At 36.8% G+C, this 25,822-nt stretch overlaps 1 protein-coding gene across 2 annotated transcripts in view; it reads left to right on the top strand.

Moving 5' to 3' along the window:
* The first annotated feature begins 417 nt into the window (after positions 1–417).
* Positions 418–25,822, top strand: part of ncor2 (nuclear receptor corepressor 2) — a 145,108-nt gene continuing 119,703 nt past the window's right edge. For both annotated transcript variants that reach the window (XM_015370063.1, XM_015370061.1), the window contains exon 1: positions 418–648. The gene's annotated coding sequence lies outside the window, so the exon portion shown is untranslated. The remainder of the gene's footprint in view (positions 649–25,822) is intronic.

Genomic DNA, 25,822 nt, shown 5'->3' with positions numbered 1-25,822 from the left:
TCTCTAGGATGGTGTCACAGCCGAATAGGAACAGACCAGATTAAGCTATTATGAGAAAAAGCAGAGAGAGCATAATGTTAGAGATTGAACTAATAAATTCTGCAGAGTGGGAGAATAGGGATAGAATGAAGCAGAATGATGGGGTCACTATGTCCTCCAGGAGTCTAAGCCTATAGCAGCATTACTTAAGGATAACCTGAGAGTCTCTAACAATAAGCTTTATCAAAAAGGGAAAGTTCAGTAACTGCTCTCCTTCACACAAATCACTGCACAGGGATTGATCAGAGGATTTGTGGTGGGAATGGGAATTTGTGGTGTTCTAGTAAGAAGGCGGGGCCCCGGAGCATGCGGGCCTATCGAGAGGCAGAGAGGCGGATCATCCCCGCGACGGTCTGAGCTCCAGCAGCAGCAGCAGCAGCGGTACAGGGAGTAGCTTCACTTGTGCAGGAACTGACTCACCACCGCAGAAATCCGCTAACGGGAGCAAATGAAAACGAAAACAAGACTTTCCTGTGGATTAATTTCGGGGCGAGGCGTTGTATCCAAACATCTGTACGTCTGAAGCACTTTGGGTCGACTGACGAAGATCGGGACGTTACCTCCGGAACATTGTTTCCACCGAATGGTGTCTCCTGCCCCGCCGCTAAGGTTAGTTAGCTTCCATTGCTGGCTGTCTTTGGTTCTGCTCTGTTGTTGGATGACGGGCTCTGGCTATTCTTTGGAGAACAAACACACATAGCATTATTCACCTTTTTTTTTTAGACTTCGTTGCGCTACAACCGCGCTTTGCATCGAACCGATAGGAAACGAAACGTCTACAAAGTGCCCAATCCTCCGGGCCATCGGACGAAAACATTATTTGCAGTTAGCTCATCACAGTCAGCTCCTTAATAATGTTATAAATCAGAAACACGTGCTACATGGCTAGGCTAAGCTAGCAGATAGCTAAAGTGTTAGCTAGGCTAGCTGTCAGAGCCGCTAGCGGCTGTTTTATTGAAAAGAAAGAATTCAACGGTTGTCTTTTCCTTTTTCACAACACCACATATTTTATAATAAAGCGAGTGTTTATCCGGGAAACATGCTGTCATCGTGTCTTAGTGTGGGAAAATAGTGAAGTTTGTTACTCGGACTGTTAGGGATAACGTTAACAGTTTGTAAACAGGGATTTTATTGGGGCGCACGCGGTAAATCCTGTCATTAAAGGTCAGATTTGTTTGATTAATTAGGTAATAACATTTGATTTTTGACTGTATTTAATTGCCAACCTATTAAGGGGAGATAGAAGTGGTCAGTGATTAGCGTTGATGTGTGATTATCTCAGATTTGATGTGTTGCGGTTTATAAAACCAATGTTTATGCGGACATTTGAGGTTTATGTTGAATCGTCACGAATCACTTTCTGTCTTGTTATTTTAGGGTAAAATGTGGGTAAAAAAAATGAGTTTATTATTTATTTCTGCTGTTTGGTCTCTGCAGCCAACTTTTTTTTTTTTTTTAAATCAAGCGTCTGGCTTTCATTCATGAACACTCAGACACATCTGGACCTCATTACAGTTTCTGGACATCAGTGATGTAATCCATGTTAGTAGGAACTCGTTTATGTCAAAATACAGAAATCAGTTAAAACAAAAAAAGCTTTAGAATAGCTGTTAAATGACAGTAAGGTTGTTAATGTGCTGGGTAAAGGTTGTTTACAGCTTCATCTAATTTACATTGCACATGTGATCTCCATCCATTTGCTTATGTTCAGATAAGGTCCTTGATCTTTGATAAATGTTCTCCTGCTTCAGTAATTTTGAATAAATGTTTGTTAAATCTCACATCCCTGTTCTTTGTAACCATTAATTTATGTTTCTTACTCTTAAATATGTTTACAAATTCAGGGATTGGTGATAATCTGTCATGATCCAACATTTAGCCTGATAAACCACACTAAATGTGAGATTAAATCTGTAATTTAGTCTGGTATTTCAGTGGCATTTTTAATTCAAATCCCAGCGACACAGATTTACTTCCATAGTCTGGCCCCGAAGAATGAGACATTGATGAATGAGAAGATTGTTGATGAGAACAACCGGTTGTTTTTTAAACCATGTCTTTGCCTTTTGGTCAACGCTTTGACCAATGAGCAACTGACTGTGACGTGGTAAGCGCAACAGGAAGCTGGTGGGGGAGTGTAAACAAACAGCCTGTCGGTAAAACGATGAATACGTCTTTCTCAAAAATGAATGAGCGTAGAGCCTCTTCCTGCTCACATTTACACGAAAACCATAAGTCTAATCCTTCCAAAACTGATTCCAAAGCTGAGTCAAACGGGAACTGTTCAATAGTTGTTGCCATCTTCCTTTTTGTCCTTTCTCCAGCGTCGCGCAGCTTTGTCGCCATGCCCTAAAAACCCCGCCCGTTGTGATTGGCCAGCCAATTCTAGGGCCTGGAGCGTTGATCGAGGCTAGACCACTCACAGGCAAAAATTATTTCTATTATTAAAGGGCAGATTATACTTATTCGCACACAAGAAATGTCGCTTGGATCTGGTCGCGAACCAGTTTTGCTGGTATGCTTCTGCACCATCGGTCTGGAATTACTGGGGATGCACAGCAGTTTCCTGCCAAAGCACAATGGGGAGCCTATTTGAGAACTTGTGAGAACTTTGTGAGTTCAAAACTCGTTTTGGCTGAGACCTTGGCATGTTTATATAATTTGTCTGAGGCATAGTACAAGTGGTTGTACTTCTGAACGTCCTCGATTAACCTTTCGTCATAGTTGTCAATTGTAGTTGTTCCTCGGTTTTTAGAAATGGCGCGCCCCAGCACTAAATCGAGAAGGACGACCACACAGACAGCAGGAAAGGCATAACAAGGATCAATCACGGCTGCTTTTTGTCTGCGCAGGTTTGCAACCGTCCGACACATAATTTTTTTGAGGTGCACGGCGAGATTTACAGAACCTCTGCACGGGGGGCGTGGTCGCACACAGAGAGATTTGATGGTTGCAGAGGCTATGCGTCAGAAGCATAAATTGGCCTCAATCCCAGGGTACATTGCAGACAGGTTGGAGGCTGGAAACGTATATTAACCTATGGTATTTGGAAACTCTTGAGAATACAGCCTTCAAAAATCAATATAACTGGGTGATGCAGTCAGTGACATAATCACTGTGGCTTAAGGTAAACAGCAGCTGCAGGTTTGCTCATAGTAACATACCTGAGAGTTTTGGTCTAGTGGTTAGAGCAGTGCGCTTGTGCTCTGAGAAGGTTACAAAAACCTGATTATACCTAATTATAGAGCTGATTTTTTCCCCTTTATTTTCATTAACAATCTAAATGCTTATTTTTTTCTTTAAAATATAAAAATTACATTTTTGTTTCATTTCTTTTGAACCTCCAAATAAGGCATTTCAGACGTTAGTACATTCTATTAAAATGTTTTGTCTTAAGAGGTATCAGAATATTAACTAACTTTACTCTAACTTGTAAACAGACAGATTATACTGCATGTTGTTAATGGCAAATAGGACAAAATTATTTTAATGAATACTTTTGCTCCAAGGAAAAAAAAAAATCATAATTTCTTTCAGTTTAGGTCTATTTCATGATATTGTAGACATTCAGTGTAATTTATTACCTTTTTTATTGTATTGTTTATTTTATTTTTCTAATTCATTTATTAATACTGAAACATACCCACTTAAAAGGGTTTAAAATAATCAGAATTAGTATCAATATGCAACATAACTACACAGTAATGTCATTGATAAAACGGCTAAAAATGTTTTTCATACCAAGCATCCAATTTAAGACGGAAATTAGATTAGAAATTGATATCCAGCTCTGAGGAAAACGCACACAAACACATCAAGAGCCCAGATCTAGATCTGATTTTTTTTTTAAACATTTACTAATGTAAATATGTCCCATGCTTTATTCAAACCTGTTTTTTGTTATTATCTCAATATTAATACCCGACGCTTATGCACTGCTCTGTTGTATAAAATTCTGGAATTTGTTTTCTCTCCAAATTTTGTAAGTCTAGTTACTTTTAATGTAAAAACTTTCTATCTTTAAAAGTAATAATAACTAAAAACAAAAAGTTGAAGCCCATCTAATTCATCACCAAACAAGATGTTTGATTTCTTTCTTTTTTTCTTCTTTTTTTACGATATGACGGCAGCCAAAAACCCTCCGATTTAAAAAAACCCCAGCAGATATCCACTTAGAGTATTTATTTTGACTGACTGTCAAACTTCAGGCATTGCGGGTGAGTGTCCTGTAACTTTTAGGGTGGTAGTCTGCTGACGGATTAAACTAATCCAATAATTAAAGCATTAGCAGCAATTTGTGGAAGTTGGCTTCATGCTAAAAGGGTAATTGAGTCATTTGAATGAGGTGTGTTGGACCAGGCATCTTAAAGTTTCTTCTCAAAGGCCCTTAAAGGCTGTATTTTGACACCCCTGGTAAAGCACAGCCCTTCTGGAAGCCTTTCCCTGCATACAGATCTGTGTTATGTTTGTACTACATTGAGCATGGCAGTCACTTCATTTTTTAAATATTTTATGTGTAAATTCAATGCTTGGGGACACCAGATAATTACTTTTTAAAATAACATTCACAAATCATCTAATTGGTGCAGTCCTTAATGTCCAGTTTGTTCATTCTGCTTTTTGTCTGTGTCTAACTGTTGTTTCTGGTTATATTTATGATTTAGGGAATAATGGAGAGTAAGCAGCAACGAGATGTAAGGTTTTAAGTAAATGTGTTACATAGGGCTGAAGCATTTAAAATAGAAAAACTCATGATTAATGTATTGTTGAAATAATTGTTGACCAATTTTGTAATATGTTAATCGTTAACTGGATTATAGAGACTTTAAAACGTGCCTTTAGCTGACAGAGCGACCCACTTAGAGCAGTAATTATACTGAAATTGTAAAAAAAAATATATAAACATTTTCCATTTAAGATAAAAAAATATTTTTGTTTGTCAACATGCTCTATCCATAACTCCTCAAGTGGAAAAGTTTTAGTTTAATCTGATTTAATTAAGTAAAAAGTCCTCTTTAAGGAACCTTTGCCTGTCCAATTATTAATTAAACAAATAATTGTTGACCAATTTTGTAATATGTTAATCGTTAACTGGATTATAGAGACTTTAAAACGTGCCTTTAGCTGACAGAGCGACCCACTTAGAGCAGTAATTATACTGAAATTGTAAAAAAAAAATATATAAACATTTTCCATTTAAGATAAAAAAATATTTTTGTTTGTCAACATGCTCTATCCATAACTCCTCAAGTGGAAAAGTTTTAGTTTAATCTGATTTAATTAAGTAAAAAGTCCTCTTTAAGGAACCTTTGCCTGTCCAATTATTAATTAAACAAATAATTGACAGATTTATCAAATTTGCAAAAATATTTGTTAGTTGCACCGCTGGTGTTTGCATTTGTTTTTTAAAAATAAATCTGATTTTTAACCAACATGATAATAGCTAGTGAATTAGTTGAGCTTTCTGTTGCTGTAGCTAGTCTGCAGTAGAGCCAAGTGTGGCTAACTGTACATCAGAATGTTATTTAATGGGATTATTAGGTGATCCTTCAATATATGTCCAAATCGCTAAATTTTTCTGTGTTCAAAGAAATTGGAACAAATGTAGCTACCTTCTTTAAATCACCTGATGGGAAAAATACAGTAACAGGGATGGAAACAGCTTTTTTCCTTTATTCAGTGATCCATAACGCTGCAGAAAACGCTGTCCTAGTCAAACCTAAAAAAAACAAACAAAACAGTTTGACAGAAACCATACATTTTTTAATTTATTGAAATCACCGTAAATAAATATACCATTATTGTTGTTTTTATAACTGCCACAGTGCTTATAATGTACAACTTTTGATTATTGTGCTAATATTCCCATTTTTATTTCAGTTAAATGTATGTTTGCTTGTCTATATGTAGCACTTTTTCCAACAAAACAGATCTGTTGTATGTGTAAAAACATTTTTTGTAAAGAAAGCATTTTCTGATTGTGATTAATTTAAGAAAGCAAATAATTCGTAAGTGAAGTATTTTGCATTTAAAGTAAAAAAAAAAAAAGACCTTCTGTTTTCTAGAATACTCAATCCAAAATCCTCAAATGTCAGTTTCAGCTTTGCCCCGTTCAAAAAGAATAAAGAAAACTAGATAAAAAGATGAATGTTCTATTAAACTGATTTTAATTCTGATCATTGATAATAAAAAAAACAGATTAATTGATCAGAATGATAATCATAGCTCCTGCTGTAATACCAGTTAACGATGCCTTTCTTAACAGGGATTTATAATTGTGTTTAGTTCTACGAGTTTTTAATCTGCTTCCATAGAATCTGTTCGGGAAAATGAGGGACATTCAGCAGAACCTTTCAGACTTATAGCGCAAAATGACATCTAATGTCTGCCTACCAGAATTTGGTTTCATCAATAATGGCAACAAACAAATTGGCAGCAGACACCATGAGAAAACACAACTTTTAGTTGTGTTTTCTCATGGTGTTTCTCCTGTGCCGCCATATTTGTTTTGGTTCCTCTGTGGACTAGAAGGCTCTTCTCTTGCTTTTGTCGCAGCCATATGTCCCACCTTAAACCATAATACTTCCATGTGATTTCCCCGGTTTGGGGAAGGTTTTAAATGGAGCTTTACAAGATTCTCATGTGTTTTGTGAACGCACAACGCAAGTCTGTAAAAAGATTACATTTTCAAGCAAGGTTATCGGTCTTTAGTTGTGGGTTTAAAGTCTGAAATAAGATCTTTTTACCAAGCAATGCTTCAAAACTAAAAATAAACCTTTACTCAACAGCAGCACTTCCTGTTGCCTCACAGCTGAATTATTTTGGTTCTCTAATTATTGCCCAACAATTTGTTCAAATTTTTTTTTCCCCACCAGAAACACGGGTTCAGTCATGCTCGTATAATATTTGCTGTGCTGCCACGCGGTGCAAAGTGTTTGTTTTCCTTTCTGGGCAACAATTGAAGGAACAATGATAAGCATCCAAAGCAAAGGAACAGTCTTCAGTCTGAAATGATGACATTCATACATTAAACAATTGCAGGAGCAACATGCAGATGAAATAATGACAGCTGTAGAGGGTTATTGGTGCTTTATCTTAGGAGAAATGAGGTGTACTCTTTCATAACTGACAGAACCCACTTCTATTCATACTTTTGATTTAAATTGATTTTATTTCATAAGTATTTTATTTTACACTTCTTTAGAGGGACTGATCATGTTGTTTGAACCGAGAGGTTCTCTGATATTTACCAATAAGTCTCTTCACCTCATATAACCACTTGGACGTTTCTGGGTCATCCCATCTGTGCCTCTGTTATGAAGGTGATGACAGCCGAACAGCTGTGACTGCAAAGAAGGAACCACAGAAAATGAGCTCATACTCATGTGTGTTGTCTATTTGCTTCTCTCACATTCTTTCAGATCGCATGCTTACTTGACTGAAGTTGGTAACAATTTTTCACTGTATTAAGATTTGGGGAAGTCACTAAAATGTATTTTGGGTACTTGAGACCTGACTTCTTATGGTCAGTTATCTGCCATGGACCGTTTAGCAGCTGCTTGGTGTCCGTTGGTACCTGTTTAGACATGTCTCTATCTATTCTTAGTCTTGTAGTGTGTAAATATGAATGGAATAAAGATCTAACAGCTGGAAATTGTTCATGATTTAGCTTGATAAGGACACTTGTGGCCTTGTTTACATAATTGTTATTATTTTTTTCTATAACAGTTACTGACATTCTAGTACCCTCCATCACCTGATTGCAGATCTGAATACTATATAAAACATAAAAGGTTTTGATAATTTTCTCTGATTTTTAAAATTTTTTTATTATAACATCACGATTTTGGTTTTATCACAGTCTTACCTGTATTTTTAAGAATAATTTGCGAATCTCTGATCTGCGTAACCACCAAACAATTTATGTGTTTAAACAAGTCTTAATAGAAAAAAAGACTATTTTGGATAAAGAGCGTTTCTGAACACATTTTTGGAAAGAACATAAATTTACTCCTTAAACGTGGGATGGTAGTATTGGAGAAGTATTTTCTGCCAGGGGAATTTGAGCAGGTTTTTGAACACCCCTTTTTTTAACAATCTAAAAGCAAACCTTATATTTTTCAAGATAATAACTAATTGCTTCTGTTAGCTCTCTCCACCTCTTGCTTGTATTCAAATACGGAGTGCCTTCATTAAATGCCTGTACTAAGATAAGGGAGATAAGATAAGATAGGGCTTCATTGATCTTCATTGAGAAATTTACCTGTGACCATAACATTGTCCTTTTGGGTCCCTCTGGCTGCGATGCTGCCTGTAGTCCCCTTGCTTTTTGGCTCTCAGCATAATGTCCACTTAAACTGACTAAACTTAGCAAATTACTTTTATTTGTACCCTGTCATTCGGAGAATAGCCAAATAAATTCCATATAATCAAAATTTTTTTTTTTTTCTATGACCAAATCCTCCGTTTCACTCTCAGACATGGCTCTCCATGTGGCTACGTTGAAAACAAGGAGGTCGCTAAGAAAGTGGGTCCATGCCAGTTATTCCCTATGCTTGATCGGTCAGGTTGACTACATAATATGTCAACTGTATTGGTGGGTCAGTTAAGAACTTAAAATTTATAGAATGTGAACTAAACAATCTAGCCTGATAAACCAGACTAAATGTGTGATTAAATGTGTAATTTAGTCTGGCCCCGATGAATGAGACATGGGAAGATTGTTGATGAGAACAACCCGTTGTTTTTCAAACCGTATCTGTGCCTTTTGGCCAACGCTCTGACCAATGAGTGCAACTGAGCGTGACGTAGTAAGCGCGACAGAAAGCTGGCAGGGCAGTGTAAACAAACAGCCTGTCGGTAAAACGGCAAATACGTCCTTCTTAAAAATTAATGAGCATAGAGCCTCTTCCTGCTTACGTTTCAACGACAACCACAAGTCTAATCCTTCCAAAACTGAGTCAAATGAGAACTGTTCAATAGTTGTTGCCATCTTCCTTGTTGTGCTTTCTCCAACGTCGCACAGCTTTGTCGTCACGCCCTCAAAACCCCGGCCACTTTGCATCCAGACATTCCAAACGCATCTCTGCGTTGTGATTGGCCAGCCAGTTCTAGGGCCTGGGGCAATGATTGATGATTTTGGCCACTGGCGGGTGGGGCTAGTTTACTAGGCTACATTTTGGCAGCTCGTCAACATATCCTAATCTTTCGCAATCTCATATTTAAAAATACATCTGTACATAGTTCAGATGTATTTTTTTCACCAGCTCCTCTTGACGACTTTGTTAAACGTAACTTTCATGCAGCGTTCAAGAATGACCCTAAAATATACGTTCAGTAAGTTAACATTTTTAGAATAAACGAACATTTAAAATACAGAAAAAAATACTTTTTGTAAATTTTAAATAAATTGGAAACACCAAAGCATTAAAAAAATATTTTTTTTTTTATTAATTTTTTTTGATAAAGAAAAATTACAAATGCATATATTAAATACACCTATCGATGTAACGGTGTAATCTATAATAGAAAAAAAAACAGTTTTAACAATGTTTATAGTATATATTGTAATGGTTATAACTTAATTACTGCTGTAGTTTATTATTTAAACAAAAGGCATGTTTTAGTGTCTGTTTCCCCGATGCGTTAGGTGATAATTCAATTGCCAAATTAACTATTATTTTAATAATCTATTAATAGTTTCAGTATTTTTTTTATCTTACTGCACTTTAAAAACAACATATTTTTTGCACCATCTGTAAGATCTGTGATTCTCTGGTAGCATCTCTTGTGAAATCCACTCTTGGATCAGTTTGAATTGAACGTGATTCGTACTCATTAGTTGGATGCACCTGGGAGGTTGTGTTTCTGAGGAATGTTGTGTGTGACTCAGTGTGGGAGCACATTAGCATCAAACAGGGCAGTTGCTGTATCTTGTATTACTCATGATCAAAGCGCCATTGAATCACACACAAGAGAGATTAGTTCTAGTGGTAACATGTAGGCTGGAGATGAGCTGCTGTTGTTTTTGTGTGATTGCAAAATGGAAAGGCGGTGGTTGGGACCAGCTATCTAATCATCTTTCACTCTGGTTAATGCTTAATCCATCCGGCCCCCTCTATAGGCCTACAACCTAAAGACTTCCCTCTCATCTTAAATAAGCTTCTGTTTTTAGAATTAGGATGCAGTCCTCGTAGGGGCGGAGTGTATGCTGGGTTTGATGGCTGAGGGGTTAATGGGGTCTGGAGGTCAGACTGTTCCTACATCTGTCATGGTGTTGATCTTAAAAGCAGCAGAGACTTTATCTGTCCCGCTAGAAAAAAAACCCCCTCATTTATCATGTTAGCAATAATTCAGACGCTTTTTAGGTTTCAAGGAACATGAAGCATTAATGCATTTTTAAAATGTTTCCCTTGTATTTTTCTATGAACAAATTTGATGGTACCCTCTGGTTTGGAGGTCTACAGTTTAAAAAGGTGGAGATTTTCTTTCATTTTAATTTGGATTTGTGGAGAAAGTTTTAAAATTACTTTTTGTTTCTGTATCCAGCAGACACTTGTTTTTCCAATCTGGTCTGGCTTGCCAAGATGAATCATATACTTCTTCCTTCCTAATAATGGAGTAAAATGTATTTAATTTTGGTTTCTTTTTTCAAAGTAGAAAAGTTTTAAAGTGGTATTAGATATGCCTGAAGGCTGGAAAATGGTGCTTTAGCTGTAGGACTGGGGAATAAATTGATCCTATTAATGAATTTGTTGTTCTGTTTTTGATTATTTTAAATATTCAGATGTCTTTTTCCACTAATACACTTCTTGAATCAGTAGTTTAGAGTGACATCAGTTCATCACTGTTGTCCTTAGATGTGCGCCCATAACTGATAAACCAGCACATTGTGTAATCCCAATAGCTGCATGTTATCCTTCATTGTTTACAGCGGCATGGCCCGCTGACTTGTTTTACTAGAACACAGCTCCAAGTTAGTCGCACGGGACAGTCGAAATAAAAACTAGTTTTTAAAAGTAAAGTTGCTCTCATTCATTGTTTTAATCATGAAACTAAAAGGAGAAAAATATATACTTTATGCATACTTTACCTTCTGCTCATTTAAATACATATTTTTTTTCTTTTTGTTTATAAAAAACTTTTTTTTTGTTTGGCTGCTGACTAAAAATGCTGCTTGATTAAATCAGATTAGGTATTTTTATAGACCAAGCTGCTTAGGGACAATCTTAAATGTAAAGTCCTAACTTGCTCCTGAATCAAATAATTATTCTTTAAAACACGAGATTCAGTTTTCTTTGCGATTAGCTGCCAATTTAAAATAAACCTTATTTTATAAAAAAGGACGTTCTGTTGTGATTTCTGTTGTGATAAAGGGATGTTGCTCTTAAAGGCAGTCCCTCATATTGAAACAGTGTAAATGAGAGCCAAATGGCAGCTTAGCAGAGATTAGAAATGGCTCTGTGGTAAGTGATTTACTCGACTCTTATGCAATGCAGATGACAGCATGCCAACGGACATTACTCTTGTCTGTGTTTAGACTACAGCTGTGGGCAGCATTTATCTTATTAGCTTAAGCTTTTTACTAGGGATGCATGTTACAGCACAGCTGTTTTCTCTTTTTTTCATAAAGCATGTCAGTAGTGTCAGTTTGCAGAGAATATATGGGTAACAATTATATGTATCGAGGTTTATTTCGACTCCTGCGCTTCTGTTTGGGGTGCAACACGTCCTGACTTGTTGACTTGTTTCAGTTTAGTCCTTTACATCCTGTTGGTTTTAAGTTTGGCCTGAATTTCCTTATAATTCATCCATGCAGCCTTCATATTAATAATTCAACTAGAACTCATCTTTAAGCCTCCTGGATCAAATCGAACTTAAAGTAACGCTTGAATGTATGCAGGCATCAAAAGCTCGTCAATGTTCCCATAAGCGAATGATCACAATGTAAACAAACCTGGCAAACTCTCATGCATAAATGGAAGATCTGTGCAGGGCTTTCATGAGCGACAAACGGAGGCAGTCGGGTTGCATGCTGCCATACAGAAGAACATTTCAGAGCTCTTGAATAATTAAGTAGCATTGCGGAGGAAGTAGGTCAGCACAGTAGGCGAGTACACTCTGTTTTATTTCCTTGTCCTAATAATGGAGAATCAAATGTCAGGATTGCTTTAATGAAAGGGTCAGCAGATAATAGGATGGATACGTTAGAGCTTTAATGTTTTTTCTTGGACCGAGGCATAACATTAATCCAGTTTCAGTGTTCTGTATTAAATTGGACTCTGTAATAAATGTCCTGTTTTATGCATTAGGGGTCTTTTTTTTTAATGACTTGTAACGGTTCCTCATATACTGCGTGTTTCTAGCATAATTTCACCTGCTTTTCAAGTAAATTGAATGGCAGAAAAGACTGGAAGAGCAGTTGAGGTACTGCGTTTGTGATGAAGCCAGGTTCTCTTTACAAGAACTGCTGAAGTACACACCTGCTCAGGGTTCAGGCTACTGCTCCTTCAGCCATAATAATGCTCCCATTTTTGTCTCAAGGCATTGAGTTTCTATTTAGCAGCTGGATAACCAAGGTGTGAAGCTACTATTTTTGTTTAAAAAAATAATCCCTGCTCCTTCGCCTCTTCTGTTAATCGTGTACAAAAAACTCAAAACAAAATAGATTTTTTATTTTGTAAGGAAGTCATATTTAAATGTGAAATCATTCTGGCCTAAACGTGTATATAAATGTACTCTTTATCAGACCATATTGTCCCAAAAGTTAGAACATTTCTAAAAAAAAAAATTCTGTCCTAAAATCTTTTTTTTTTCCTCGTTATCTTATGCAGGCCAGTTAGTTCTACGTCAGCCTGAACACCTAAATTCCGCCAATCATATATCAGCTGTCATCTGTCAGTCGAATTTTTTTGGTCATAGCATCTTGATTCATATGTTGCAGCTAATATACGCAACGGTTAAAATAAGAAATCAGAATAATTTCCTTTCCCATTGAGTTCCGTCCCAGTGTTCACGGGGATGGACGTCTGTGTCTTCAGCAGGCGTAGAGCTAACAGAACTGGCAGCGTTGCGAGGCAAGGGCTCAAACATGTACGGCTGGAAGCCTTCTACACCAAACCAAGCTGACCCGCATCCTCTTCCACAACATCTTCGTCCCCGCTTTCCCCCTCTTAATAAAAAAATGGATGACGGAGGAGACTCATCCACGACCTCCGACACTAAACTCTCCTCCTCTTGCATGTTTCCTCTGTCCATAGCGTTCCTTGACAGCGTCGTTTCTAAGTCACCAATTTAGTGCTACTTGGTCCCAATGGAATTTCCCATTGGGAACCTGCTAGCACTAAGTGGCTAACTGGTTAGCAAGATGCTTCCGACAAACCGACCACAACCAAACTAGCTTGCAAACATTCCGCCAAACAATCCCGCCCCCTTGATAATCGACCAATCAAATTCACTTTATTCACTCGTGTAAAGTCGGGCACCACTCGGGAGAATTCGGAAATGCAACAGTTGGAACAGCCGCTTCCCTACGACTTCAAAATAAAATAAATGGCTTTTCATGCCCCCCCGCACACAACATTGATAATCCTGTTTATTCATGTAAAGTAGTGAGTTGGTCCGAATGTTTAAATGATGTATATCACCATAGGATTTATCCAGATATATAAAATATTCACAAATTACCATGATTCTATAATATAACTCTGAAATCGTCAGGAGATCTTGTTGTTACTCTGCTGCAGCTAAATAAGTTGCCATCTAGTGGCTGGAGTTTCAAGAGGTAATAAAAGTAAGACAATGACACAGATGTTTGCCTTGTAATATTCTTACATTTCTAATCAATTCAGCCATATTTGTATTGAAATATTGTGATAATGGTATTGTGAAGCCATACAGTGCGATTTAACACATTTTCTTTCTCTTAACGTGAATCCAGTGTTTGTATTACTTTTGAAGCTGGATTCTTTATTCCTTGGGATGCACTGTTTGTAGATCTGGGCTGATATCAATATTGCTGTTATGGCTGAAAACTGTTATCTACTGTTATCACATATATTTCCCTACCCTACACCATGGAATACCGACCACAGTGCTGACACTGACGCAATGCTTTAGTCCTGAGCTGCATCACAATCGCGCCACATGATTAATCCTCCTCCTGAAACAAAAACCGCACAGAAATAAATTGGTTGTTTAAATCAGGGCCAGTGTGCCTAAAAATCCAAACAATAGCTGATAACGATTTTAATGCTGATCTATTTCCATCCCTAATAATTGCAGTCCTGAATCACAATGCAAGATCTGGCAATGTTGTTTTATTTTTACTATAGCCTACTATTAAAACTTCTTGAAATAATTTTAAGGTTTATCAATATCGTTTGCATATACAGGTTTAGTCTTTTTTACATAAATTAATTGCATATCGATATTACGAAAAGTATCTGTGCAGTAAGGAGCAGAAATCTGTTGGGCTTATATAGAGCATCCTCCCAAATAACATAGAAAGAAATAGAATTCAACAATACATAATTTTTAAACTGATCATAAATTGATGAAATAGAATTATGTACAGGCTTATTAGGCTGAATAATTTAGGCCGTTAAAATGCGTTCTAACAGGTCAACATGACTTTTCTGTACTAGAACAGACTATGGACTATCTTTTTTTTCATTAAAATATCATTATAGAGCTTAAACACAAAAAAAAAGGACTCACAATTATACATTTGGTTCTTGGTTTTGAAGAGGGGATCCACCACCCTGCAAACTTTCCACCTGAAAAGCCTTAGTAAAAAAGTCTGTGTTTTTTCTGATCCTTCAACTATCCCCCTAAAATCTAGCTTGTGGACCCAGAGTTTCACACTGCAGCACCAAACAAAGTTGCTTCCATCACTAGTAGCTAAACCAAAAGCTTCCATCAGACAACCATACATTTTAGTGGACGCTGTTACCACCGTAACTTGGTTTGTTTAGGACTTCTCTCTGTTAAAGATAAAGACTGTGGCGGTTTATTTTTCCTGGGATGGATGGATGAGTGGGTGCTGTTTCCTCTGCATTCTCACTTGTGGATGAGGCTGAAATAGTTGAATAAATCCTGGGTAAGTGATTAAGTATGATTAACTAATTTAGGAAATGAACAGCCATTAACTGGAGTACCCAGAGTGTAAAACATATTCACTGAACGAAAAACGGTCGGGTTGGTCTTTAAAACCAAACTGTACAGAAATGATTTTCCTTTTGCTTATAAAAAAGTTTGTTTTTCTCTAAATATTTTCTATTCTCAGCCAATTATTAATCCTTTAATTGATTCAATGGTCATCAGAGTAATCAGTTGGCAAATGATGGTTAGCTGCAGCACTACTTTTCCATATAACCTGAGATATTGACAACAGAATAGCTTGATCAATTGAAGACATTTGCCTCTTGACGTAATCGGCTCTCTGAATACAGCAATAATTTATCCTGCTGTGCTTTCCTCATCCATTTGATAAATACTTTATCTTGGCATAAAATGACTCCGTCACTAATCCTCTCATAGGACCGCCAGAAGCTAGGTAGAAGTTCTGCAGTTTTTTTTTCTTCTTTAACTTGATTTATGAAATGAGTTAAAGGTATAGTGGAGGATGTTCTTTTTCCGGTTTGTTCTTCAAAATAATTCGTCCTCCTAACTGTCAGTAATTCTGGTAATATGTTTACGTCCTACGTGCTCGTCCCAATTTTTTTAACTCAACGGTAGTAAGTCTGACATGGAGGGAAAAATTGCAAATCTTCTTTTGGAAAGTAAGCTTGTATGAGCGATGCGAACAGCAACTTTTAAATAGAGCGTGCACGAGCAGAAATGGGCTCTTGCACGCTCTCGCACGCGTTTAATAGGTGTTCCCTCTCATGAGCAGGTACATGGTTGTGCATGTGCAATATTTTTAAAAAGTAAAAAGATTCTTCTTTTTTTTTTTTTTTTAAGCAAAACGTTTTTACTTAAAACTGAGGGAAGATGGGCTACCTCTGCACCGCCAGTCTGGCAGGTAGTGCTACGGAGCCCTTTTTCTGTGTTGTGCAGCACATTATCTGTAGTTGAGGCTGTCACAGTGGAAGACGTGAACGGATACCAAAATAATGGAACGATCAATATATAGAGAGGTTGCGTTTTTATCTATACATTTAATTTTCATAGTAGGAAAATATCGCAATATATGGTCATCTTGCAATATACTGATAATATCATATCATGACCCAAGTATTTTGACACTTATTGTATCACAACAACCATGCAAATACTCAACCCTACTTTTAATTAACAAATTATACCCTTTCTTGCTATTTCCCATATTTTGTTTCTTTAACCAAAAGGAACAAAAGGAGAAAAGACTTAAATAAACCTTTGCTGTTCATTTGTCTGGCTTTTAAAATGATTTAAGTTGAACGCTCTGTATTGGTGCTCTTCAAACATTCATATAATTATAAATGACTTTAAAATATGACTAACTTCCCCCTCCTCTAGTCTAAACAATTGAAGCTGTCTGTACCCATGGACAGCTTGTCAGTCGATGGGAACATTTGACCAGCTTTCTCTGGAGGTGGAGAGTAGTCGTGACTTGGCTTAACGTTGTAAAATAGATTTTCTTTCTTGTAGAAACATTCTTGTTTTTTACCTCCTCCTTTGAGCTGTTAGTGCCAAAGATTGCAAAACAGATCCTCTTTGACCACATGATGTGGGTTAACAGCATTGGCTTCTAACATGCAATCATTTCCAGACTTTCCTTTTGCACACTTTACTGCAAAAGAAAAAACAAAAGAGCAGCTTTAACTGGTCTCTAGCATATTTCATGCCAAATGTCAAATTCTTAGTGGTTACTTTGCACATAAAGGTGGTTAGATCTTTTACTGCCAATGAATTACCCCACCCTATAATCAGTTAGGCTGAGGGGCAGCACTTAAAGCCCATATTTATGTAATAATAATAATATGAACAATGACATTTACTGTACGCAGTGAATTTTGTTGCATTATTGTTGCAAGCAAAGAACAGGTTTTCTAAATGGAAATATGGAAAAAAAACAAGAAACTTTTTAGAAAAGTTTTATATACCGTATATATATATATATATATATATATATATATATATATATATATATATATATATATATATATATATATACCTTTTTTCACTTTAAATATTTTTCAACAGGTTTTTATTTTTATGAGGCATATTTTCTATTTATCTTTTCATATTTCAGGTTTTCTTATTTTTTTTTTTTTTTACAAATTGTATTCTTTTTAAAATGCGTAATACAGATCCCATTCTTTTCCACCTCTAGGGGCAGGCTTTCATTTAAAGGTCAATGTGTCAAGAATAATCGTTTGCATTGAGCTTTAGGGGAAGACTTGTAGATTTGTAAAACGCAATTTAAAAAGAATGCAACCTGTAAGACTTAATCTGAAAAATAACAATCAAAAATAAAGTTTGAAAAAAATTGAAAAAGAGGAAAAAAAGACTAAACTAAATATTTGATGATGCGACTTGGTCTGCATTAGTACCAGGGTTAAGTTTTGTGTATTGCGAGTGTGGTTAGGTGATCTATGAAGACCTGTTTTCTGTGGCTTTCACACAAATATTCATTTATTATGCACAGAATAATCCACAAAATGGTTTAGGGTGGAATATTCACCAGTGGAATGTGTGTTTCTTGTTATTTATTTCCTTTTTTCCTTTTTTCCAATGATAGGTTTCTTTTTTATTTTTTACTGAATTTAGGTGTGATGTTTAAAAACTGTTTCTCCTCTATGCACATGTCTGGGTTAGGATCTCAGCTAACTTTTATTTTCTGAATTACCTGCATTCAGCTGGTCTGTTGCAGAGCTACATGCTCAGTAAACTGGGACCTTATGCAACAAAGTCTTGTTTTTGTGATGGAACGTGTAGATACTGAGCTCAGGGAGTGATCACCAATAGTGTCTTCTGCAGAAACCGTTTGACTGAAAAGTTTCTGCATTTATTATTAGGTGCTCTGGTAAGAAGTAAGAACCTAAAGTGGTCTATAAATCTGACATGTCAAACTTTGCTCACTTGCCAAGGAGAAAAGTCAATTATACAGGAAGTGATTATTCTTTGATTTAATGTTTGGACTGAGAGGATAAGCTGATGGATAGGTTTGCCTTGAATGTGTTTAGAGGAAGTATGATGAATCTTGATGCAGCTGACATCTCCCTAGTGAAATACTTTAAGAAAAATATGTAAAACTTCACTCTCACAGTCACCGTAGAAAGCTGACTTTGAGGATGGGCTGGGAATTCACTGCATTGATTTTATTAATTACCTACAAGTGTGTGTGTGTGTGTGTGTGTATATGTGTTTATATATATCTCCCCAATTCCAATTAAGACCTTTCTAAATTCCCCAATTCCCTTCTGACCCAGTCTGATAAGTGGTGTTAATGGTCCCAAAGCTTGTTTACCATCTATATGGAACATGATTTATTGAGTACTGCAACACATGGAGTCTAGTGCATCATCTCAATGCAAAATGGGCAATAAAGACGGATTTTTAGCTGCAGCAAATTCTATAGACGCCCATCCTCCTATGACACCCAGTCAAATGAGGATGGGCAGGTAGGGATGCAAAAATGTCTGCTATATTTCTCCTTTAAAAGTGGGGAGTGGGGCCCTGTGGTTAGAGCAGATGCTTATGCTCTGAGAAGGTTGCAAGTACCCGGTTCGATCCCCACAACCCGGACTCTGGGTCCCTGAACAAAACCCTTAACCTCACACACAATGGCAGACCACTGCTCCCCAGGGGGATGGGTTCAATGCAGAGTGTGAATCAATAAAGTAAAAAAAAAAAAAAAAGTCATTTTAGCTGATTACTTATTTAGTGTCAAATTACACATTTTTCCCACATTCCGTTGCTGAATTTATGTCTCCTATTTCCTGTACTAAAGTTGTCAGGTTAAAAATGCTTTCCCACAATTGGAATCGTGAAAAAAAAAAGTTTGTGTTCTGTTCCCTTTATGGGAATCATAAATCAGTATGAAACAAAAACCTCTTTTAAAAATGTTTTGCGTAAATAAATATGAAAATAAAAAAGGTTGCGGTGGAAATGCGGAACCAAAAAACCCCACTTGCAATAAATACACATAATAAAGACTTCAAAAAATGTATAACAGAAAATAAGTGGGTTAAAATTAAGTCAGCATAAATGCAAGAAGATAAGTACAAATAAAAGTGGAAGTTAAAATCTATATTTCTAGATGAATAATTGATCAATTGATGAAGAAATATCTTATTTTTATTATCTAGCCACATTTAATGGCCCACAAGTTCATATTATTAGCTACTTTTTCCAGCAATTCTATATGATTAACTCCTTAATTTATTTCTGTATGTATTTTTCATTATGGCAGGATTAGTCCTCCATATTTGAAAACTACAATTGAATGAAGGGTTTTTCCTGCTCTGTGTCTTGGTTTTTGATGAAGGGAAAATTATGATAAGTTATTGTTGTAGCTGTTCTAACTGTAAAAAAGCAAATCTATATTTTAATTGGAATTGTTTCATAAAAAGCCACCAGATCATTTTAGTTTTGATTCAATATTGTTTTGAGTCCTTATGATTTTTAAATAACGAAAAGCTTAAAGGTTCAAATAAACAACATTATCCCCAAGGAGCTATTTGTTGTGCAGAAAGCAGTGGGAAAAACAACAACCACACGCTCAAAAAACCCTCCAAATTACAACGTGGGCCTGAAATTAACCAGGTTGATAGCAGCAGGTGGAAAGAATTTTTTGTTTTTAGTCTGTTTCTGTTGTAGTATGGTGTTTTGTGTCTCTGTCCTGATTTTAAACGTGAAAATTCTGCCTACAAAGGATGTAAAAGGACTAGACAAAAGATCCTATCCTTTAGGGACCTGTAACTAAGAAGATCATTCGGGTCATTTAGAAAAATGATGGCAAAATTTATTGCAAACCTTGACAATACTATAGAGGTGATCCTTATTTTTGAAGAAACCTGTGCTGTTTAGAGGGAGAATAAAACAAATCCTAATAAAAACAAAACTGATGTGAAACGTATAAAGCTTAACATAGAAGTGGATATTCTAGTTTACCTGTCTGTCAAAACTCAATTTTTACATCAATGACTACCCCCAGTTATTTACCTGGCGGCTTTTGATTTGTTATCAGCAAGTTTGCATTGCTATTTTTAGAAATGTATTTTAATCAAGCTTAAACGTTTGTGTAAAAAGTCATAATGTATTGCTTTTAAAAGCTTATACTACATTATTGGATGCATTCCTTGACTCCAGCCAATGGATCACTTTGGACGAAGCGATGATGTCGGCAGTTATTGCCTCTTAAAATGTAATGTTGATGTTTTGGCCGGCGGAGCGAGGTCAGACGACCCGTCAGGAGTCATCAGAGTTTATTACTTTACCGACTGTTTTCAAGGTAAATTCACTTCAATAAAATACTGTGATCTCACACAGAGTTAGGAATTCAGCATCCCGGCCAGTGTGTTTAGATTAGTCACGTGGTTGGGCATGCTAACCACACCCACCCTGCCATGGGTCTGTAGATTAATGATCAAGAAAGAAAAGTAATCCAGAGATATTTAAAAAGGAAAAAGAAGTTCAGTTGTTCAGTTTCCAGATGTTTCACAAACATGGTACAACAGTTTAATTATAAACTTTCCTTTCTTTTTACCCAAAGTTCTGAACTGTAACCTTGCTGTTTTTTTCTTTATTTTTTAGTCCCACTGTTGTCATTTTTTTACCCCCCTGGTCACAGTGGACGCAGTGACCAGCTTTTGAAACATCCATCCCTGCATTAATGATCTTACTGCATTGTTGCAAAAGTTCTCAATTTAAGTAAAAAGGAAGCAGTTGTCATGTAATTTTGATGATTAATATCAAAACATAATGGTTTATTAAAAAACAAACCAAAAAACAACTGTTTAAGCTAAGGGCTGGAGAGTCTCCTTCTGAAGCACAGCTAATGCAGTCTGAAATCTGGATGTTTGCTTTTATGACAATGAGGTTTTCTGTATATTCTTTTAGTTTGTTTATTTTTCCCAATCTCAGAATTCTGACTTTTTTCTAAGAATTCTAAATTTTTCTAAGAATTCTGACTAGCTTCTGCTAACAGTGTTAGCTGTAGCTTAATTGTTTCTGCAGATAGCCCATCTATAACGACTCGTGGAAACATTGACGCAGTTCAATTCGGTTTATTTCTATAGCGCCTCAGATTGATTCAAAGTTTTCTAAGGAAAACCAGTTGATTGCATCGACTCATTGACTCAAATGCAATCCCTCACACTAAGCATGCTTGTAGAGACAGTGGAGAGAAAAAAACTCCCTTTTAACAGGAAAAAGCAGAACCAGGCTCAGTGTGAGCGGCCATCTGCCGAGGCTGACTCGGGTTCAGGGAGACAGAAGCAGAGATACAAAAAGCAACTGTAAAAGGCGGCCCCATCCAGGAAACGCAGCCAGGCAGACGAGCTCCGAGCCAGCTCCCATGTCAGAGGATGAAGTCTAAATTTACACCAGTCAAATTCAATATGACAATAAAACAACTCTGCTAACGTGAGTCTGGCTGTGTTTACGCTGTAGATTCCAGTCCGGTTAGACACAAGCACGTCATCAACACAGCATGCATTGCACATTTGAAAGTATTCAGGCCAACATGTTCAACTAGTCATAGATTCCTTTAATATTTAGCAGCCGCCATCATATGGCTGATATTAAGTGTGCAAAAAGGATAAACTATTTTGTTGTTTTTTTTATTTTATTTCTATTAAGCATTTGGGGAAGGACTGTGTCAGTATTGGTTGCATTGAAAGCATGAGCAGTTTCCTTTGGGCAGTGACTCGTATCTTGTAATAACAGACATCATTTTTATTTTGTATGCTATCTCACAGCGTCCATGAGGTGGGAAAGGGAAAATTGGGCATGCAGGAAGCTCAGTTAGGGCTCTGGTATGCATCATAGATACAGCTTTAGGACTGCGTCAGTAGGCACCATACAGCCAGCCAGTGTCCCTGTTCATTAGTCCCAGAGGTTTTTGCTGTTTGTCAGGAAAATAAACCAAATCTAAACAGTGTGTGTGTGACTGCTGAAGCAAGCAATGACAGAGATTTACAGTCCCAAAATAGAAAGATGTTACACAATTAAATTTTCAGCAGTATCTGCATAATCTTGATCCTGCAAGCTTTCACTTCCCCGAGAGGAAATCCCTCAACATACTTTATCTGTGCTCTGAGGGCGATGAGTGCATTGGTGGCCGCGGACGTGCTTCAGCGGCCTCCAGCTGGCAGCTCCTCAGTGGGCCGGGAACACCAAGATAGTGTGAGATACATCAAGTGCTAAGCTAATTAATATTGCAAAGCGAAACTGATTTGTTCCTATGGTTTCTAACTGGTGCTGTGAAATTATCATTCTTCATCCCAATGTTGATTTTTCAACATTACTTACATTCTTCAGATTTTTTTTTTTTTTTTAAAAGAAAATCCTTGAAAGTCAGTTTTTTGTTTTTCACTCTCACTTTGATGCAAAGGTGTTTACATAACGTAATAAGAAGGTGGTAGCAGAAACTCAGGCTGTGGTTTAGATTCAGTATCGACCAGAAAATTGAGGTAATTAATAGCTGTGCTGCCAAAGTCTCCCCAGCAGCAGACTTGTGTTACTGCATACAAGTTGGGCCTCGTTCTGGTGTTTTGTGCCTTTGTGTTTACCACAAAACACAGGAGAGCCAAAAACAGTACAGCCAGAGAGATATAACCCGACTCCTCTTGGTGTGCTAGCATTAATGCTTTGGTTTTAATTCAAAAATACTTTATGCATCCCTATGGGATACTTGGGGACCAGTTCCTAACTCTTGCCAAGGGGGTGCTTAACACCCCAGACCTGACTCATATGTTCTTTGGATCAGGTTCTGTTTATATCAAGCATCTTAGCTACGTAGATCGAATGAAACGGATCAGTTGCGGTTCAAATCAACATTCTCATCTTTACAGGTGGTGTAACATGAACTAAAACAAAAACAGATATCGGTTGATTCATGCTGTGCTTTAAACCTTTCTGTCTACACTAATAACAATAATATTTGGCAGGTATGCTGCAGGTATAACATCTTCACTTGGGTTACCAGAAGGGAAATTATATTGACTTTAGAATTAAAATAATCTTTTATCCCCCTCTGCCCAAATGTAGTAGCAAAAACTGTTCCAACTTCTTTTAAAAGATTTTCTTATTCCTGTTTATTTTTTTGCAGCTGCTTTATAAAGTGCTGGTATTTATTTCTGAGTCAGAAAGGTGTGCAGAAACATTTCAGACATTCGTTTGTGTTTTTGGACCGATTCTGGAAGCTGATATTGATTTCTAATCCTCCATTTACATGATAGAAATATAAAGCATATGCTTCTTATCATCTCAAAGCATGGCTGCTGAATGCACTAATAAATCAGTCAGTGTACGCTCCTATCAGGTTGATACAGACTCATTAAAAATCGCTGATATAGGTGAAAAATATCGGTCGGCTGAAGTTGGAATGTTTATATTTTTGCAGGATTTTTCAAAGAGATTTTTGTTTCCTTATCTTTATTTGATTTATATTAAAATATTCTGGATTACCGTGTAGATGGCCGTTGACCATGTAAATAAAATCACCTTGACTTGGATCCTATTGGAGGAATTTATACTGGCGCAATGATATGATTCAAATTTGGCAATTTTGAGACAGGTTTTAATAATATTATTATTACTTGATTTTAATAATCGGTTCAAAAGCTAAGAAATCTTTTTTAAATTACCCTATGAAGTTTATTGTTAGTGTACTTAAAATTAATAGCTGTAAGTCATTGTCGTCGGACAAGATGCAGTAATTTATAAATGTTGTATGTGTTCTACCGATACCAGTACCGGACGGGACCCTGATCCTGCACTAAAATGGTGGTATCGGCGCGTACCAGCAAATAGGGCACTGATACCATAAAGTTTATTCAACTATTGTCACCCATTCCAGGTAGGCAATAAAAAGTTCTACTGGATTCACTTTGTTTTAGTCTTTTTCCTGCTTCACTAAGGTAGGCAGCAGCTTGACAAAGCAATAATGGCAATTATTTTAAATCCAAGTGGGATGCATGTTCTTCATATATACACTCACACATCAATTTCAAACGGATTGTATCGGTATCGGCCGACATATATTGATGATTTTTTTTTTTTGTGATTTCGTTTTTTCTTTTTTTAAAAGAGGCAATCCTTGGCTTTTTTATTTTCAATACTAGTACCCCTGATGTGGAACTGTGGGGAAAAAAAAAGAAAAGTTAGTCACAGCCTCTGCATTATTGTTCTATTTAATAAATAAAGGGATCTTTAAACTTGGCCTTTTTATCTTAATTATGTACAAATATAACAGGATCTAAATGGCTTTTATTTTTTTTAATTTTTTTTAAAAAAAGTTTAAATCCGGTTTTCTATAAACTGTCAAACCCTGAATAATCAAAGGCAGACGGTTGAGGTGTGGGTTTCCGGCTGATGAAACGCTTGTACCTGCAGACGGTGTCCTCCTGCTCTGAGCAGCAGAGGCGGCGTTCCTCCAGGTTCTCTTTAAAAGGCGAGACGGGCTGCGGTTTTTAACGCGCCGACCGTAGCTCTCCAACAGACGGCCTCTGTCCGTGTCAAAGATGACTGTGGGTGTTCACCTTTCCCACACTAGGGTTGAGTTGCTGATTTGTTTGTTGTGACCACAGGTTTCCTTTGTGAAAGTTGAGCTTGGGTGAAGAAAGCAGGCTGGGGTGTGAGGATATTCTGTTGATGTTCGACACTAATGGTTAGGTACTAACCTCCTGGATGCTTGCAGCTGCACTATGTCGAGCTGACATGGCTAATATTTCTGTCACCTGATGAGTTTTATAGACTCTTATCACCTAATGTTTCACTTCATTTGGAGAACGCCTTTATGCTCCACATCATATTTGTGCTGGAATATAGATATATATGTATAGATGGCTGGATGGATGGATAGATATGAGATAGATATAGATAAATTGATTCTGTGTAGGTCTTTGCTTTCTTCTTAAAACATACTTTTTGATTCCAGTATGAAGGAAAATAAAGTACTAATGCTGCCAGTATTTGTTGGTATTACCAGAAAGCCTCGGCTGGTACTTCTTACTGCTCCCGATTTAACTGTTCCACTTTCCTCATTTCACCCTGGGTTGTACTTGAACTTCCTCTCCTTTGATTGTGTTTTTCTGTAAACGCTTGCAAATGTTTTGAGTTTTCACACGATGGTTTGTCATATAAACCTGGTTAAGGCCGCCCTTTAATAACAGCTGCTTCTTGTGGAAAAAGGGAAGTCGGCTGAAGAGTACAGAGATGTTTATGTCATAGTTTTGATAATTATCAAAGCTGCTGACATGAAACCTCATTTCGTAATATCAGGAAGATTAAAGATAGATTTCTGGTAAACAAAAAAAAAAAAAAAAGTAAAACATTTGTGGAATGAGATCCTGTTATACGAAAACGTCACTATATTTCCTGTCCAAGACGGGTCTATCTAGCAAATCGGTATCCAGTTTCTGTCAACATGTCAGACAATCTGGGGAAATAAGTTTGGTCTATTTTTAGCAGTCACAGATATGAAGCTAGAAACCTGATAACCTTTATCTATGTTAGAGATTATATGAGCCATTAAAGCTGGGTGATACGGAGCCCAAACATGATCCTGATAGTTCTGTGCTATTGAACAGTTTTAGTAATAATCTTTAATAGGGCTGCAACAACGAATCGA

This window comes from Cyprinodon variegatus, unplaced genomic scaffold, assembly GCF_000732505.1.
Source record: "Cyprinodon variegatus isolate N-32 unplaced genomic scaffold, C_variegatus-1.0 Scaffold41, whole genome shotgun sequence".
In the NCBI taxonomy this organism is placed as follows: domain Eukaryota; kingdom Metazoa; phylum Chordata; class Actinopteri; order Cyprinodontiformes; family Cyprinodontidae; genus Cyprinodon; species Cyprinodon variegatus.
This window is presented reverse-complemented; position numbering and strand designations above follow the sequence as displayed.